The 15,189-nt window shown below is 38.0% G+C and overlaps 1 non-coding gene across 1 annotated transcript; it reads right to left on the bottom strand.

The window, feature by feature from the left end:
• Positions 1-4,129: 4,129 nt before the first annotated feature.
• Positions 4,130-4,236, bottom strand: LOC139869454 (small nucleolar RNA R71). The gene has a single exon (XR_011766063.1). It is a non-coding gene; the product is annotated as a small nucleolar RNA R71 (small nucleolar RNA).
• Positions 4,237-15,189: the final 10,953 nt, after the last annotated feature.

The following is a 15,189-nucleotide window of genomic DNA, read 5'->3' as shown; positions in this document are numbered from 1 at the left end:
GTTATGATACCATCTGGGTTATCGTTGGCCGTCTTACCAAATTTGCACACTTTATAGCCATGAAGGAAACTGATACGATGGAGAAGCTGGCACAGTTATACATAAAGGAGATTGTATCTCATCACGGTGTACCCTTATCAATTATCTCAGATCGCGATACCCGTTTCGCTTCCAGATTTTGGCGTTCTTTACAAGAAGCCTTGGGAACACGTCTAGATATGAGTACTGCATATCACACACAAACTGATGGATAGAGCGAGCGCACGATCCAAACCTTGGAGGACATGTTACGTGCTTGTGTTATTGATTTCGGAAAGGCTTGGGAGAAGCACTTGCCGCTAGCCGAATTCTCTTACAACAACAGTTATCACACAAGCATTAAGGCGGCAACTTTTGAAGCATTGTATGGTCGTAAATGTCGTTCTCCTATCTGTTGGGACGAAGTAGGTGAAAAGAAACTCACCGGTCCCGAACTCGTCCATGAAACAACCGAGAAGATTGTCCAAATTCAAGTGAGGCTCAAGACGGCCCGTGATTGTCAAAAGAGCTATGCCAACCTTAAACATGGAGATCGCGAATTTTAAATCGACGACCACGTTATTTTGAAAGTCGCACCTTGGAAAGGTGTAATCCATTTCGGAAAGCGTGGAAAGTTGAATCCGCGATATAGTAGTCCTTTTGAAGTCTTGGAGCGTGTTGGACCCGTTGCTTACCGTTTGGATCTTTCGACTCAATTGAGCGCATTTCACCCCACTTTCCACGTGTCAAATCTGAAGAAATGTCTTGCCGAACCAGAACTCATCATACCTCTCAAGGAGCTTACGATTAACGACAAACTCTACTTCGTGGAAGAACCTGTCGAAATTATGGACCGTGAGGTCAAGACCTTGAAACGCAACAAGATTCCGATCGTTCGAGTCCGATGGAATGCAAAACGAGGACCTGAGTTTAGTTGGGAGCGAGAGGATTAGATGAAGCAGAAGTATCCTCACCTCTTCACAACTCTACCATCTACCTCAGTTTAAAATTTCGGGACGAAATTTTCATTAACAGGTGGGTAATGTAACGACCTGACTTTTTTGACTTGCTTTCGTGCTTTGTGCTTTCACGAAACTGCGCATTTGTGCGCACTGAGCTATATTATACTCTAGGATCTTACTACGTGTGGATTACTTTCATTTATATGTGAAAAAGTGCCTTTAAGTACGTAGGTTACTTAACTTGATCCCCGGAAGCCTTTATGACCGTTAGTGTCACTTGACGTTTAGAATGAACTGCGTACTGTGTACATGTTTAACTTTGGTCATAATCGGAATATTATGACTACAAAATACTAATTGTTATTTTCTAATAACAATTACTTGGGTTTTTGGATGCTTAATTACGCTTAGTAATTTGCTAGAGCACACTAGTTTGTCTTTCTGGACTTTCTACCTTGTTGGACCTTAGCCCACCCTACACTAGTTAGTGGACTATTTAATTAGCCCAATTTTAATAAGTTAGTGACCCATATTAATGTAAGACAAATGCCCATTTATTAGAGGGAACATACTAGCATTTTTGTTAACCATAATCCTTAATGTTGCATGGGATCCTAACATAAGCACCAACTTTAGACAACCATTAACCACAAAGCAAAAAGGTGTCCCCCTTGTCCCCTCCCCAAACCCCCACGGCTACCACCACCTCCCCACACCCTCACCTTCTATAAATACCTAGCTTATTCATCTCATTTCACACTTGATTTCATTTACAATTTACACACACTTACTCTCTAATTCTCTCTCTAGTCTTTCTCACTCTAAAAGGTGTAAGTTTTAAATTTTCTTTCTCTTTTTCTTCCCTTCTCATCCACGCATCATCATCATCATTTAAAGGATCAAACTTTTAGCTTTTGGTCTTGTTACATCTTGTAGATTCAAACATGGATTTTAATCCTTCAAGAACATAGAAGATTCAAGCTTTCTAGCTTTGAATCTTCACCTATTTTGTAGATCTAAATCTTGTAGCTTTTAAACTCTTTATTTTGTTGTAAAGATTCAAACTTGTGTTTGTAATCTTCATGTAACTTGAAGATCTAGCTTCATGCTTCAAGGATCTTCAAGAACAACCAAGATTCAAGCTTTCTAGTTTTGAATCTTCATTTCTTTTGTTGGATCTAGGTTTTTTAACTTATGATCTCATTATTTTGTTATAAAGATTAAAACTTGTGTTTATGATCTTCATGTAACTTGAAGATCCAAGCTTTATGCTTCAAGATCTTCAAGAACACCAAAGATTCAAGCTTTCTAGCTTTGTAATCTCATAACTTGTGTGAAAAAGGATCCAAGCTCTCTAGCTTAGGGTTCCATTACTTGGTTTGATCAAATTTGTGTTCATACTTGTTTGATTGATGGAAAGTTTGTAGCTTTAGTTGTAAATAGAACTTGTATTTGTGTTAAGACTAAGAATATGATGTAACCATGGTTCATCATCCTTCTAAGACTCTTACGTGAGTTGTATTCTTACTTGGTCTTAAAATGTTGTGTGTTGATGGTTGAATCTTGGTCAAAGTGATGCTAACACATCAATGAGTTGTACACTTAAAGCTACAAGCATCAAGGATGAGAACCGTGATGAGCATCAAGCACTAAGAATCTCACCGAGCACTTGTTTGCTGTTTTTGGGGTATGAACAGACTCCTGGACATCTGTAAAATTGATTTTCAGATATTTCTTTTCGAGTAGATGACTTTTTGTTTAGGCCTCGCCTTAATCCGATATACGGTTTAGGATCTATAGCCTTCCGAAAGTCACTACGCCTTTGTAACGTTGTGCTGAAATTTCTGACCTACTCGCACTTAAACCATCGCCACGGTCAAAAGAAGAAGAGTTAGATTCTGAAAATTGGTCAGAAGTTAGAGGACTCATATACGGAGCCATGGCCACTTACTACATGTCTTTTCGATTTGTATAGAGGTCTTAACATCTGTCCAAAGTCAGCCTTTTGTTTCGATCACTATTCTTGTTAAACTTACCTTAGTTTTGATGAACGATGATGATGTTGACGATGACACTTAAACTTAATTTATGCACTTTTACACTTATTGGGACAACATACTGACCTAGTGACCTTTTACTTAGGTTGACGACCTTTCGGACTGACTTACTACCTGCATACGTTTCATATCGACTTTTACTGCTTATTCACTGTGAGTTATAGCATCCCTTTACTATTTTTTACTATTTTTGGGACTGAGAATACATGCGCTTTTTACGTTTTACATACTAGACACGAGTACTTAAACTTTATATATGTGTGGGTTACAAAACGGCACAAAGATTCCCCTTAGCTCGGTAACGTTTAATCATTGATTTTCTAACCGTGAACGCGAATCTTAGATATGGATCCATAGGGTTTGACAATCCCACTCGGGCTAGTCGCGCTAGCAGACAACGGGTGTTTAATACTTCGAGGACAAACGCACTCGTCAAGTGCACTTTTAAGGGGTGATATACATACGTTAAGTCTAGTTACCTCGTGCCCACGGTTAAGCATATACTTTTCATACTGATTTAAACTGCTGATTGAAGCACTGAAATCTCGTGGTCTACATTACTTTACTGATTACAAACTATAGCTCATCAACATTTATGTTGACTTTTAAGCTTGTATTTCTCAGGTGTTTAGACGATGTTTCTTTCACTGTTAGAATTGCTGTCTTGGTGTTATAGACTTGCTGTTATGGACTTGCTGTGTTAGATTTTCGCTGCATTACTTAGAGATGTCTCAATCATGGAACTTTTCTTTTGCATTCGTAACTTATGTTATTTTCAAACAATGACTTTGTAACGACCTTTGTGTCACGTTATCTTTTTATGAATGCAAAACTGGTTTTCAAACAGCATATAGTGTTTGACCTTGTGATGATCCTGTTGTTGATGAACCGTACACGATGGTTTTGTACGGGGCGTCACACTCTAAGAATAAAGATGTTACCGATGACTCTTTTAAGTTAAGGGCATTCCCCTTTACTCTTCAAGGTGATACGAAAGTTTGGTTAAGGAATTTACCTTCCGATTCTATTAGGACTTTTCAAGATTTAAGTGACGTTTTTATCAATCATTTCTTTCCACCATCAAAGGCGGAACAACTTAGAATGGAGATCAGCGCATTCGCTTAACAGAGTGATGAGTCTTTGTATGATGCATGGATACGATTTAAGAAGATGTTAAGAGCTTGTTCACCACATGGTTTGACTAAGAAAGAGTACATCAACACGTTCTACCGGGGTACTAATGCTTTGACAAGGCAACATCTTGATTCATCCGCAGGAGGAGTGTTTATGTATAAATCATCTAATGCGGCCGAAAAATTGTTAGAAGACATCTCGGTTAACACTTACGAGTGGGCTCCTTCACCTCGAGATTTACCAAGGAAAAGTGTAGGTAAAGTGGAGAGTGACGATGGTCAAATCACCATTGCAAGTTTGAACAATCAATTCCAATCATACAGGAAAGAGTTGAAAAAGCTACAACAATCAATAGTCGATATACAAGTAGGCTGTGAAAGGTGTGATGGCCCACATCTTACCAAGAATTGTCCTCAAATCAACCAATGCAACCATATTGATTTGGACGACATTCCCATGAATTTAGATGCTTATGTTAATTATGTGAGTAATCAAAACTATCAAAGGAGTGGATCATCAAACCAAGGCAACAATTCCTATCAATAGAATCAAGGTTACTACAATCCTAACCAAAGACAAGTTTCCTTTAACACTCAAACCAATCCATCGCCCGGATTTACCAATCAAAATCGAAACCAAGGTTACAACCCAAACTATAACCAAAACCGAAACAACAACTTCCAATCACAAAACCAACAACCTTACAACAACCAAACCAATTCAAGTTACCAAGGCAATCAAAATTATCAAAACAACCAAGGTTATTCTCAATAACAAAATAACCAAGGTTACAACCAACAACCTCAATAAAACATTCAACAATCACAACCTTCAAAGAGTCTAGGAGAAATTATGCAAAACTACATAAAGAAGGCGGAAACAACCGAAGCATTCTTGTTAAAAGAGAATGAGTTCTTAAAGCAACAATTGAAGCATCAACAAGCCTCTTTCCAAAACCTTGAGAGAACCATTGGAAGACTTTCAAGCCAAGTTGCCGAAAGACCTCAAGGAACTTTACCTTCAAACACTCAAGTCAACCCGAACAACAATTACAACAATAACCGAAACAACCAAAACAACCAAAACAACAACAACAACAACAACAACAACACAAGAGTGATTCCAATCGAAAGTACCAACCAAAACCCTAACTACCTAATCCGAAATGAAAATGTCAATGGCATAACCACTCAAAGCGGTCTAACCTTGAATGAAGGAATTGAAGATCCTCACCCACAACCCTTTATCACCCAAGAACCACTACCAAGCTTTATCGAGGAAGAAATCGGGGTTACTAAGGAAAAGGGTAAAGAAAAGGTTGACTCAACCGAGGTTAAGGGTAATGATGTAAAGGGTAAAACAAAGAGCAATGAGCTATTGAAGGCTACGAGAGCAATGCCATATCCCAAAGTTTTAAAGAAGGACAAGTTGGCGGCTCAATACAAGAAGTTCAAAGATATGATGAAAAATGTAATGGTCAACATGCCAATCACCAATGTGCTTAAAGGAATGCCAAACTACGGTCGGTTTATCAAGGATCTAATTTGTTAAAGGGGTAAATATCATGATGAAACATCTTTCTTTATTGAAGAGGAGTGCAATAAAATTCTTGCTTCAAGGCCAAGGATTAGTAAAAAGTTAGGAGATCCGGAAAAATTTGTTTTCCCTTGTAAGTTCGGTGACTCAGAAGTGTTCAATTCACTTGCCAATTTGGTTGCAAGCGTTAACCTAATGCCCCCATTCACTTTACGAGAGACTTGGTCTTGGACCTCTTAAACTGACCCGAATTAGGATAAGATTGGCCAACCATTCATTTGACACCGCAATTGGTATCGCCGAGGACATCTTGGTTAGCATTGACACCTTCGAGTTCCCGGTTGATTTTGTGATCATGGAGATGAAGGAGGACCTTCAAGTTCCCCTCATCTTAGGGAGACCATTCCTTGAAACCGCCGACACCATCATTTTGGTACAACGCAACTAACTCAACATTGGTGTTGGTGAAGAGCATGTGACTATCAATATCTGGGAAGCTATGAAGAAACCGAGTAACACCGATGATGATGAGTGTTATGCCCTTGACTATATTGACCTTTATGTAGATGAAGAGCTTGAAAAGCTTTTAGAGGTTGATACCACCAGGTTCAACCCACTTAGTGATAGTGAAATTGTGGATTTAGAGGCCGACTTTAGGGATTTGATGAATGTTAATGTTGATGAAAGTGAATTTGAATGCGAGACTACTCGGGAAGAGTCATTTGAGGCTATTTCTAATGAAGATAGATTTTGAATCAAGTCTTCATCGGAAGAACCTCCTACCCTTGAGCTCAAAGAGCTCCCCGAGCATCTTGAATATGCTTATCTCAAGGAAGCAAGTCAACTTTCGGTGATTTTCTCTTCGAGACTCACCCAAGACCAAAAGACACGACTTGTTTCACTTCTTAAGTCCCATCACACGTCCATAGCATTGAAAACTATGGACATCCCGGGGATCAATCCATCATACTGTACACATAAAATCCTCATGGAAAAGAATTTTAAACCGGTTGTCCAAAGACAACGGAGACTTAACCCAAACATGAAAGCTGTAGTTAAAAAGGAAGTGATTAAATTGCTAGATGCGGGCCTTATCTACCCAATATCCGACTCACCATGGGTGAGTCCCGTTCAAGTGGTGCCCAAAAAGGGTGGAACTACGGTGATCTTAAATGACCTAAATGAACTTGTCCCGACCCGAACCATCACGGGATGGTGGGTATTTGATGTTATGCGAGGTGTATACGAAATAGTTATATTTTTACTACAAAATACTAAGAAATATTACACAAGTTTTATTAATTTACGGATGGGATATACCTAAACCTTGCTACAACACTTATAGGTAGTGTACCTAATCGTAGAGTAGTGTAGTTTTTAGTAAGTCCGGTTCGTTCCACAGGGAGCTAGCCAAGTTTAACGCTATATTTTTAACAACTATATTTGTATAAAATATATATAATTATATATAGTAATATTATTATAAAAGGGGGTTTTTACCATTTAATGACCCGTTTGTCGATTTTATATTTTAAGCGTAATGACGATAATATAAATGACAGAATTTAAATTGCGATAAAGTAAATTGCAGTAATTAAAATGACAGTAAATAAAGATACGATGAAATATGAAATAAAAGTATTATGCTTATTTAAACTTCCGTAATCATGATGTTTGACTTTTTAATTAATTGTTACCCGGGTTAATTGTCCTTTATCCTGGATTACTTGATACCTATTTGGTTTTTGTCCATAATAGTCCATCAATCATAATTATAAAATGCTCGTCAAACTAACCTTATTCCCGAAGTCAAATATTCCAACTAATTAGGGATTCGAACTGTAACAAGGTTTTAATACTTTGTTTAATGATTACACCAGGTTATCTACTGCGTGTAATCCAAGGTTTTATTACTTTGTCAACAATTACACCAATTATCCTTGTATATAATCCACCCCTGTTTTAATGAGATATGAATATTAATTTACCCACTTGATCAGAATGAATAATCAATTACCCAACCCGAATAATTATATAAATGATCGTAAAAGATGTCGTATAAACGTCACTAAATAGAACATACATAATCATTTTAATAATTATTAGATTAACTAATTTGAAGATAGGTTTGGCAGATTCTAATGAGTTGTCATTCGATTAGACAATACCCCCTATCTATTAATAGTCAATAGTCCAATGTCCACAAGTGTCGGTCTTTTGTCCAAACCTTAATTATGGTACAAAATCTAATAACCCCGTCTTAATATTTAGTCTAACATCACGATTACTTTGGCTCAAATAAGCATAATAATAACTTAGTTACGAGACATTAATTTAAAAAGGAAGAACATAGCTTACAGTGGTGATTAATCGCGTAGCGTTACACGGACATAGTTTCGACTTACAAAACCTTAAAACATTCCTTACAATAACCTAATTATTATTAAACTTAATTTAAAATTAAAATTATAATTAAAAATATAATTATGATTACATAGGACGAAGAAGAAAAAGGTATGTTTTACTCGTCGAAAAATGCTGAATTTATAGGACCTGGCCAGGAATCTGGCTTCATACGATCGCATGAAAAATGGTCTTCCTGGCCATGCGATCGCATGGCCAGCTGGATCATGCCACCTACTTTTGTTTTCTAGTTTTGCCGACGTTTTATTATATAATATAATATATATATATATATAATTTTAAGAATTATTTATATATTATATTATATTTATGTGCATAGTTGACTTGTAATTTTAGCTCCGTTGCGTCGCGCGTTGATAGTTGGTTCATGTCCCGGTTCTGAATTTTTGAACATCCTTGCGTACAATTTAATATCTTGTATTTTGCGTTTTGCGGCTCGTACTCTTGTAATTTTGAGACGTTTCTCATCAATAAATTGAACCACTTGAATTATATCTTGTACATTTGAGCTTTTTGGTCATTTGCGTCTTTAAATCGTCATTTTCTTCTTTTGTCTTCGCACTTATTTATTTAAATGAATATTACATAAAAATAGAACAATTGCAACTAAAAGATTTACATATTGGAAGGATATTGTGCCTAAATATATGTTCATTTGGAGCACTATCAGCATGCATTGATTATAGGCGTCTAAATGATGCCACAAGAAAAGACCATTTCCCACTCCCATACATTGATCAAATGATCGAAAGTCTAACCTGGAGAGAGTTTTATTGTTTTCTTGACGGGTTTTCGGGAGACTTCCAAATCCCGATAAACCCCGCGGATCAAGAAAAGACTACCTTTATGTGTCCCTTGTAACATCCCGCGTTTTTCCGTTAAATTTATTTTTAACACCGTCTTTTTCTTTTAAATAATACCTTTCGTTATTTAAATTCGTAGTTTCCGTTGACTAACGTTCATAATAATTCCGTCATTTAATTATAACATCTCTCGTTAACTTGCGTTTTTAAAATATTCGTTTGGTTAATTCCCGCACCCGACTACAAACTCGAGGGACCATTTTTGCCATATGGCCAAACTAATCACTAGTAGTTGACTAAGTCAACTACTTCTCCACCATTCCCCACATTTTTAATTTCTTTTCTTTCTTCTTTTCTCTCAACCAAAAACTCAAACCTTAAATTCTTCATCATCTTCAATCATCATCCAAATTCAAGCAAGGAATCAAACATCAAAACAAATTGTACTTTTGGAATCCTCGTTTCATCCTCTTCGATTTGATACCAACCTCATTGATTTTGGGTAACATTTCTAAAACACTAAATTTCTCTAAATTCGTTTTAATTACTTGAAATGTTGTTAGTTAGTGACTATGGCTCGTGTATAACATGAATATATGATTTGTTTGCTTGATTTGTTGATTTTGGTGTAACTAGCTTGAAAATGAAAATTGTATGCTTAATCTTTGATTTGGATGATTAAAGGTTGTTAGATTGTTAAAGTTCATGTTTTAAAAGTGTTACTAGCATCATTAGCTTCATGTTGATATATAGATTGATCAAAGAAACTTCAAAAACGTGATTATTGATTTTGGTGTTGCTTGACTAGGGTTTGCTAGTTCTTGAAATGAATTTTTGGATGCTTGAATGCCATGGAATGTTAATTGTTAGTGATTAGTTGTAATGTATGCTTCATTACCTTCAAAACGGCATATCATATGTGTAAATTGGATTCCCGGAACTTAAAATGCATATTGATGAACTTGAGGCTTTGAAATGAGCGTTTATTGATCACATGACGAGAATTCGATTGTTGTAAATGATGTTTTTGTTTGAGGATTTGTGTTTAGTTGTGTTCCTTGTCAAAAGAGCTTTCTAACGGTATAAGATACGTCTTCTAATTGTTTGCGGTTTGCGTTTTGCGTTTGTTTGAAGTTTTGACCAAGACTTGAACCTTGAAAACGACCTGACACCAGACCATGTGTTATGTCGCGGCGCGACACCCCTTGTCGCGGCGCGACATTTGCCTTGTCCAGATTCTGTCCAACTTTTCCATTTTATCAAAAATGTTTGCCATGTTCTAGACCTCCAATTCACATGCAACTTGTTTTAACATGCTTATATATGAATAACTAGCATAGAAAATTTGTCCGAGACCCGACCCGAACGTGTTGACTTTTCTGTTGACCTTGACCCGACCAAGTTTGACTTTTTGTCAAACTTAATCAAATACTTATGCAATCATTCTAATATGATTCTTTACTTGTATCTTGCATGAAACTTGACAATTTGATTCACATGCTACTTAATCGAGTCGTAACGAGCCATAGGACTAATTGAACAACTTTGACCGATCGTGTTTACCGTTATTTGATACAACCTATATGTTTAGGTCAAGACTAGCTTTGTCTTCGCACGCGTTTACTTGTTGAAGTACTTTATTAACTCTCGCGCTCAAGGTGAGATCATAGTCCCACTTTTTCAATCACTTTTATTCTTTACATCGTGGGCTGAGAAACACATACATTTCATACTTATTTACTTTTCATGCTTTTGCATTGTGAACAAATACGAATACAAAGATGCATACGAGTTTGAACAAAAGTCCTCAATCCAATTATCATTAGTTCCACTTGCAGGGTGTAAGTGTAAGCGTGTAATTATGTTGTGTGGCCATACGGGTTTAACAAACCCTCATTCAGACGGTTCGCTACCGTTAGTGAATGAAATATAATTTCAACAATGTATAGTGTAAGTTCTAACACTAAATTCAAAAATTCAGAGGGAAGATTCGGTTAAGCCTTGATAATTGGGTGCTCGTGATACAAATACTATTTTGGAATGTGAACGATTTTGGTTGAGCAATTCTTAAAGAACCTTGTGGTTCAATACAATTTACTTACTAAACCTATGATTTCACCAACGTTTTCGTTGACAGATTTCTATGTTTTTCTCAGGTCTTGCACGATATGTGATACATGCTTCCGCTCATTATTTGACACTTGCATTGGATGTCGAGTATACATGCATTTCATGGAGCGTCTTTTGACTTTACTTTAAACTGTGTCGCCTAGATTTCAATCGTACTTATAACGTTGTAACTTAACTTTTGGTTGAACAATTCTTGTAAACTTTGAAACAATCTTTATTTTGAAATGAAGGCGACATATTTTGGTCAAACGTTATCTTAAAGACTTATAATCAGGTAATGGGACCCACGTAGCCGACGCCGTCACTTGACGATTTGTCGGGGTCGCTACAGTTGGTATCAGAGCCTTGGTTGTAGGGATTTAGAGTTCATTTGTGTCCACCCCGAGTCATAAGGTACATAGGTGAATCTAGACTACAACCGGCATATAGACGGAAGTAGGAATTACTTGACTATTTGTGCATTTATACTCGAACTCTTCTATCATATCTAACTCGTATTCGATCTTGATCTTACGTTGATAAATTTTGTTGATGCGCCACCTTGACTTTATGAAGTAATGTTAAATGCACATGAGAATCAGGGTAATATAATTTCCGGGATTATATTACGGTGATTCACATGGACGTTCCGACATTATGACATAAAGAATTTAGGGCGAGTCAAGGAAAATTTTCTCTCTATCCTTAATCCATACTCCGGTTAGTATTGTTGAAAATACTAACCAACGATATTCTTGTGTCTTGAAGGAACAATGGCTCCTCGTCGTGTACGCCGCAATGAAACTCCCGAACAAGCTCTCGAACGGATGATAGCTACCGCCGTAGATGCGGCCATGGCCGGTCACTCATCCAACAACAATAATAACAACAACAACAACAACAACAACAACAACAACAACAATGGAGCCGGAAACTCAAACGAGGGATGCTCCTATAAAGCTTTCATGGGGTGCAAACCTCACACTTTTGATGGAACCGGGGGACCGGTCGTGCTCACCCGATGGTTTGAGCAAACGGAAGCCGTCTTTAGCATAAGCAGTTGTCGGGACCAAGACAAGGTCAAATACTCCACTCACACTTTCTCCGGAATTGCTCTAACATGGTGGAACACCTATGTTCAATCGGTGGGTACCGATGAAGCTCATGCCCTCTCTTGGGCCGATCTAAAGGAAAAGATGATTGTTGAATATTTTCCGCGCGAAGAAACCCGAAAGCTTGAGGAAGAACTAAGAGCTTTGAAAGCGGTCGGAAACGATCTTAAAGCTTATAATCAACGCTTCGCCGAACTATCCTTGATGTGTCCTAATCTTGTTAACCCCGAATCTCAAAGGATTGAGCTCTACATGCTCGGTCTTCCAAAAAGCATCAAACAAGGGGTGATGTCATCCAAACCCACTACTCATCAAGCCGCTATGAACATGGCTCGCCAACTAATTGAAACGGTTGACGAAATCGTAGTTCCGGCACCTAAGGCCGAGGATAAATCGTGCGGCAATAAAAGAAAGTGGGAACCCTCTCAATCAAGCAACAACAACTTTGCTAAGAAGCCTTACACCTCCGACGGCAAGAGGGGTTATACCGGACACCTACCGTATTGTAACGAGTGCTACAAACATCATTTAGGCGAATGTGGCAAACCATTTTGCTTGAAGTGTCAAAGAAGTGGCCATGTAGCCCACGATTGTAGGAATACCACTCCCGTCGCTCAAAAGGAGCCCAATGCACCCAAGACGGGTGTTTGTTTTGAATGTGGCCAACCGGGTCATTTTAGGAGTGCGTGCCCAAATAAGAAAATCAACCCCAACGCACGCCGTTAAACTTTCAACATCAACGCCTAGGATGCCCGAGACGACGATGGACTAGTCACGGGTATGTTTCTTCTCGAAATTTTCACGTTTCATGTCTATTCGATTCGGTTACCGTTAGACGTTTTATAAACAAGTCTTTGACTCGTGCTCTTTACATTCCACTTTTTCCCCTAGATACTACTTAGACGATTTAAGTGACCAACGGAAAAATATTGTGTGCCTATAAATTTTATTGGAGGATATACATTAAGACTTTTGACTTGACACCTATAGAACTAGGGAGCTCGGAACATATTCGTTAAAAAAAAAAAAAAAAAAAAAAAAAATGTTTCCCCATCGTCTTGTATAGATTATTGTGAACCGAGTAATTTTCGGTTGGAAACCAATACTCTCTTCCTCGTATCCATTACCTCATGATTATTTGCGTGGATCCCGTGTATTCCGAATCGACCTCCGTTCTGGTTATCATCAATTGGGAGTTAAGGGAGACGATGTCTCCTAAGCCATTTCCGAACTCGCAACGTTAGTTGTAAATCTCTCTTAGTACCGTTTGATTTATTTAGGACTCGTCCGTATCCATAAACCTCCTAAACCACGTATGCAGACTTATCTAGACAAATCTGTTATTGTATTTATAGATGACATCTTAACTTATTCAAGTAAAGAAGGAAAACGAACAACATCACCATCTTACGCTCGAACTTTTGAGAAAAGAGCAACTCTATACCAAATTCTCCAAGTGAGAATTTCTGTTGGACGAAGTCCAATTTTCTAGACCATAATGTTAATGGTCAAGGCCTTAAAATCAATCTCGAAATCAAGCCACATGTAATCAGGAAACTCTCCCCACTCAGACTTGTATTCGTAAAATCTTAGATCTCGTCTGTTATTATCGAAGATTCATTTCTGACTTTTCTCGTGTTACACGACTTTTAAACTCGTTAACTCACTAAGGGAAAACTTTAAACCTCTCCGTGTTCGCACCTTGAGCGTGATTCTTCACACCAACATTTCTAGTTAAAATCGTATAGCAACAGATGGAACTCAAACATGGAAATATTTCTACATGAATGCCGAAAGGCATACTCTCTCGACTCAAAATTTACGTAACTAAAATTCGTTATTTTGCACGAAGAATTCGAATACTAAACTGTAGATCCGATCAACTTTCTCGTCATCACGTACCACACACATACCTTTGTTATTTCACCGTTACTGTCTGATATTACTGGAATTTAAGATAACACACAATCCAACGATACTTCACTCTTCTTTGACTTAACGTCCTTGTGTTTCTGATAATCGGCCAACTATTATTCAACCCCGAACTATACAATTACGTGTACTATCTTGTTTCTCTTCCAGACTTCAATTTTCGACAACTATAGAGGCACGTTATGGCAACCTCGAGATGTAAGCTCATCCTATTCTCAGTCCTCATTTCACTCCTATCCTCATCGCTCGCATTTCCGTTTAAGGAAACTCCTTGTAACATTTCTCCATGGATAGATAAACTCCTCATATTACATTAGTATTCGCCACGAGGGTGGATAGTCCTAACGAACATTTTTCGAACCCTAACTGACTTGTTCAAACATATCTTAAGAGATTCTATTCCAACACGGTGTATCTTCGTCATTTATCCTGTATCGAAATACTCGTTTCACTTCTAGCGTTACAAGAGACCTTGGGAACCCGCTTAGACACATGTACCGTGTATCTCCCACAAACAGACGAACCGAACAAACGAACGATTTACGTCTTCGAAAGGCATGTTTCAAACTTGCATGGTCGCTTTTAGTTGATCCCTCATACTACGATAGTTACCGTTCTTGTACTAACGCCGCACTTCCGAAACCCTATATGACCGCAAATGTCATACCCCTATTCGTTGGACCAACGCATGTGGCAAGCAAACACCGAAATCTGAACTACATCAGGAAACAACAATTGAGATCGTTCAAGTCCGAGAAGGGCTCGAGATGACCCGTAGTCGCCAGAAGAGTTATACCAAACTTAGATGAAAACCTCACAAATCCCAGTGTGTAACCGCGTAATATTGAGAAACCGCACCTTGGAAAGGTGTAATCCATTTTGGGAAATCGAGAAAGGCTATATCCGCAATATTGAACCTTTTGAAACCTTGGGCCGTATTGGAACCGCTTCCTACCGTTTAGAACTTTCGACTCAATTAAGTTTCCGTTTACCCTACATTTCGTGTAACAAACATAGAAACGTGCCCTGCGGAACAGGAACGTGCAATCCTGCTAGGTACATCAACTATCGATGACAAACTACTCTTCATAGGAAAACCAGT

Source organism: Rutidosis leptorrhynchoides, chromosome 9 (genome assembly GCF_046630445.1).
Source record: "Rutidosis leptorrhynchoides isolate AG116_Rl617_1_P2 chromosome 9, CSIRO_AGI_Rlap_v1, whole genome shotgun sequence".
NCBI lineage: Eukaryota > Viridiplantae > Streptophyta > Magnoliopsida > Asterales > Asteraceae > Rutidosis > Rutidosis leptorrhynchoides.
This window is presented reverse-complemented; position numbering and strand designations above follow the sequence as displayed.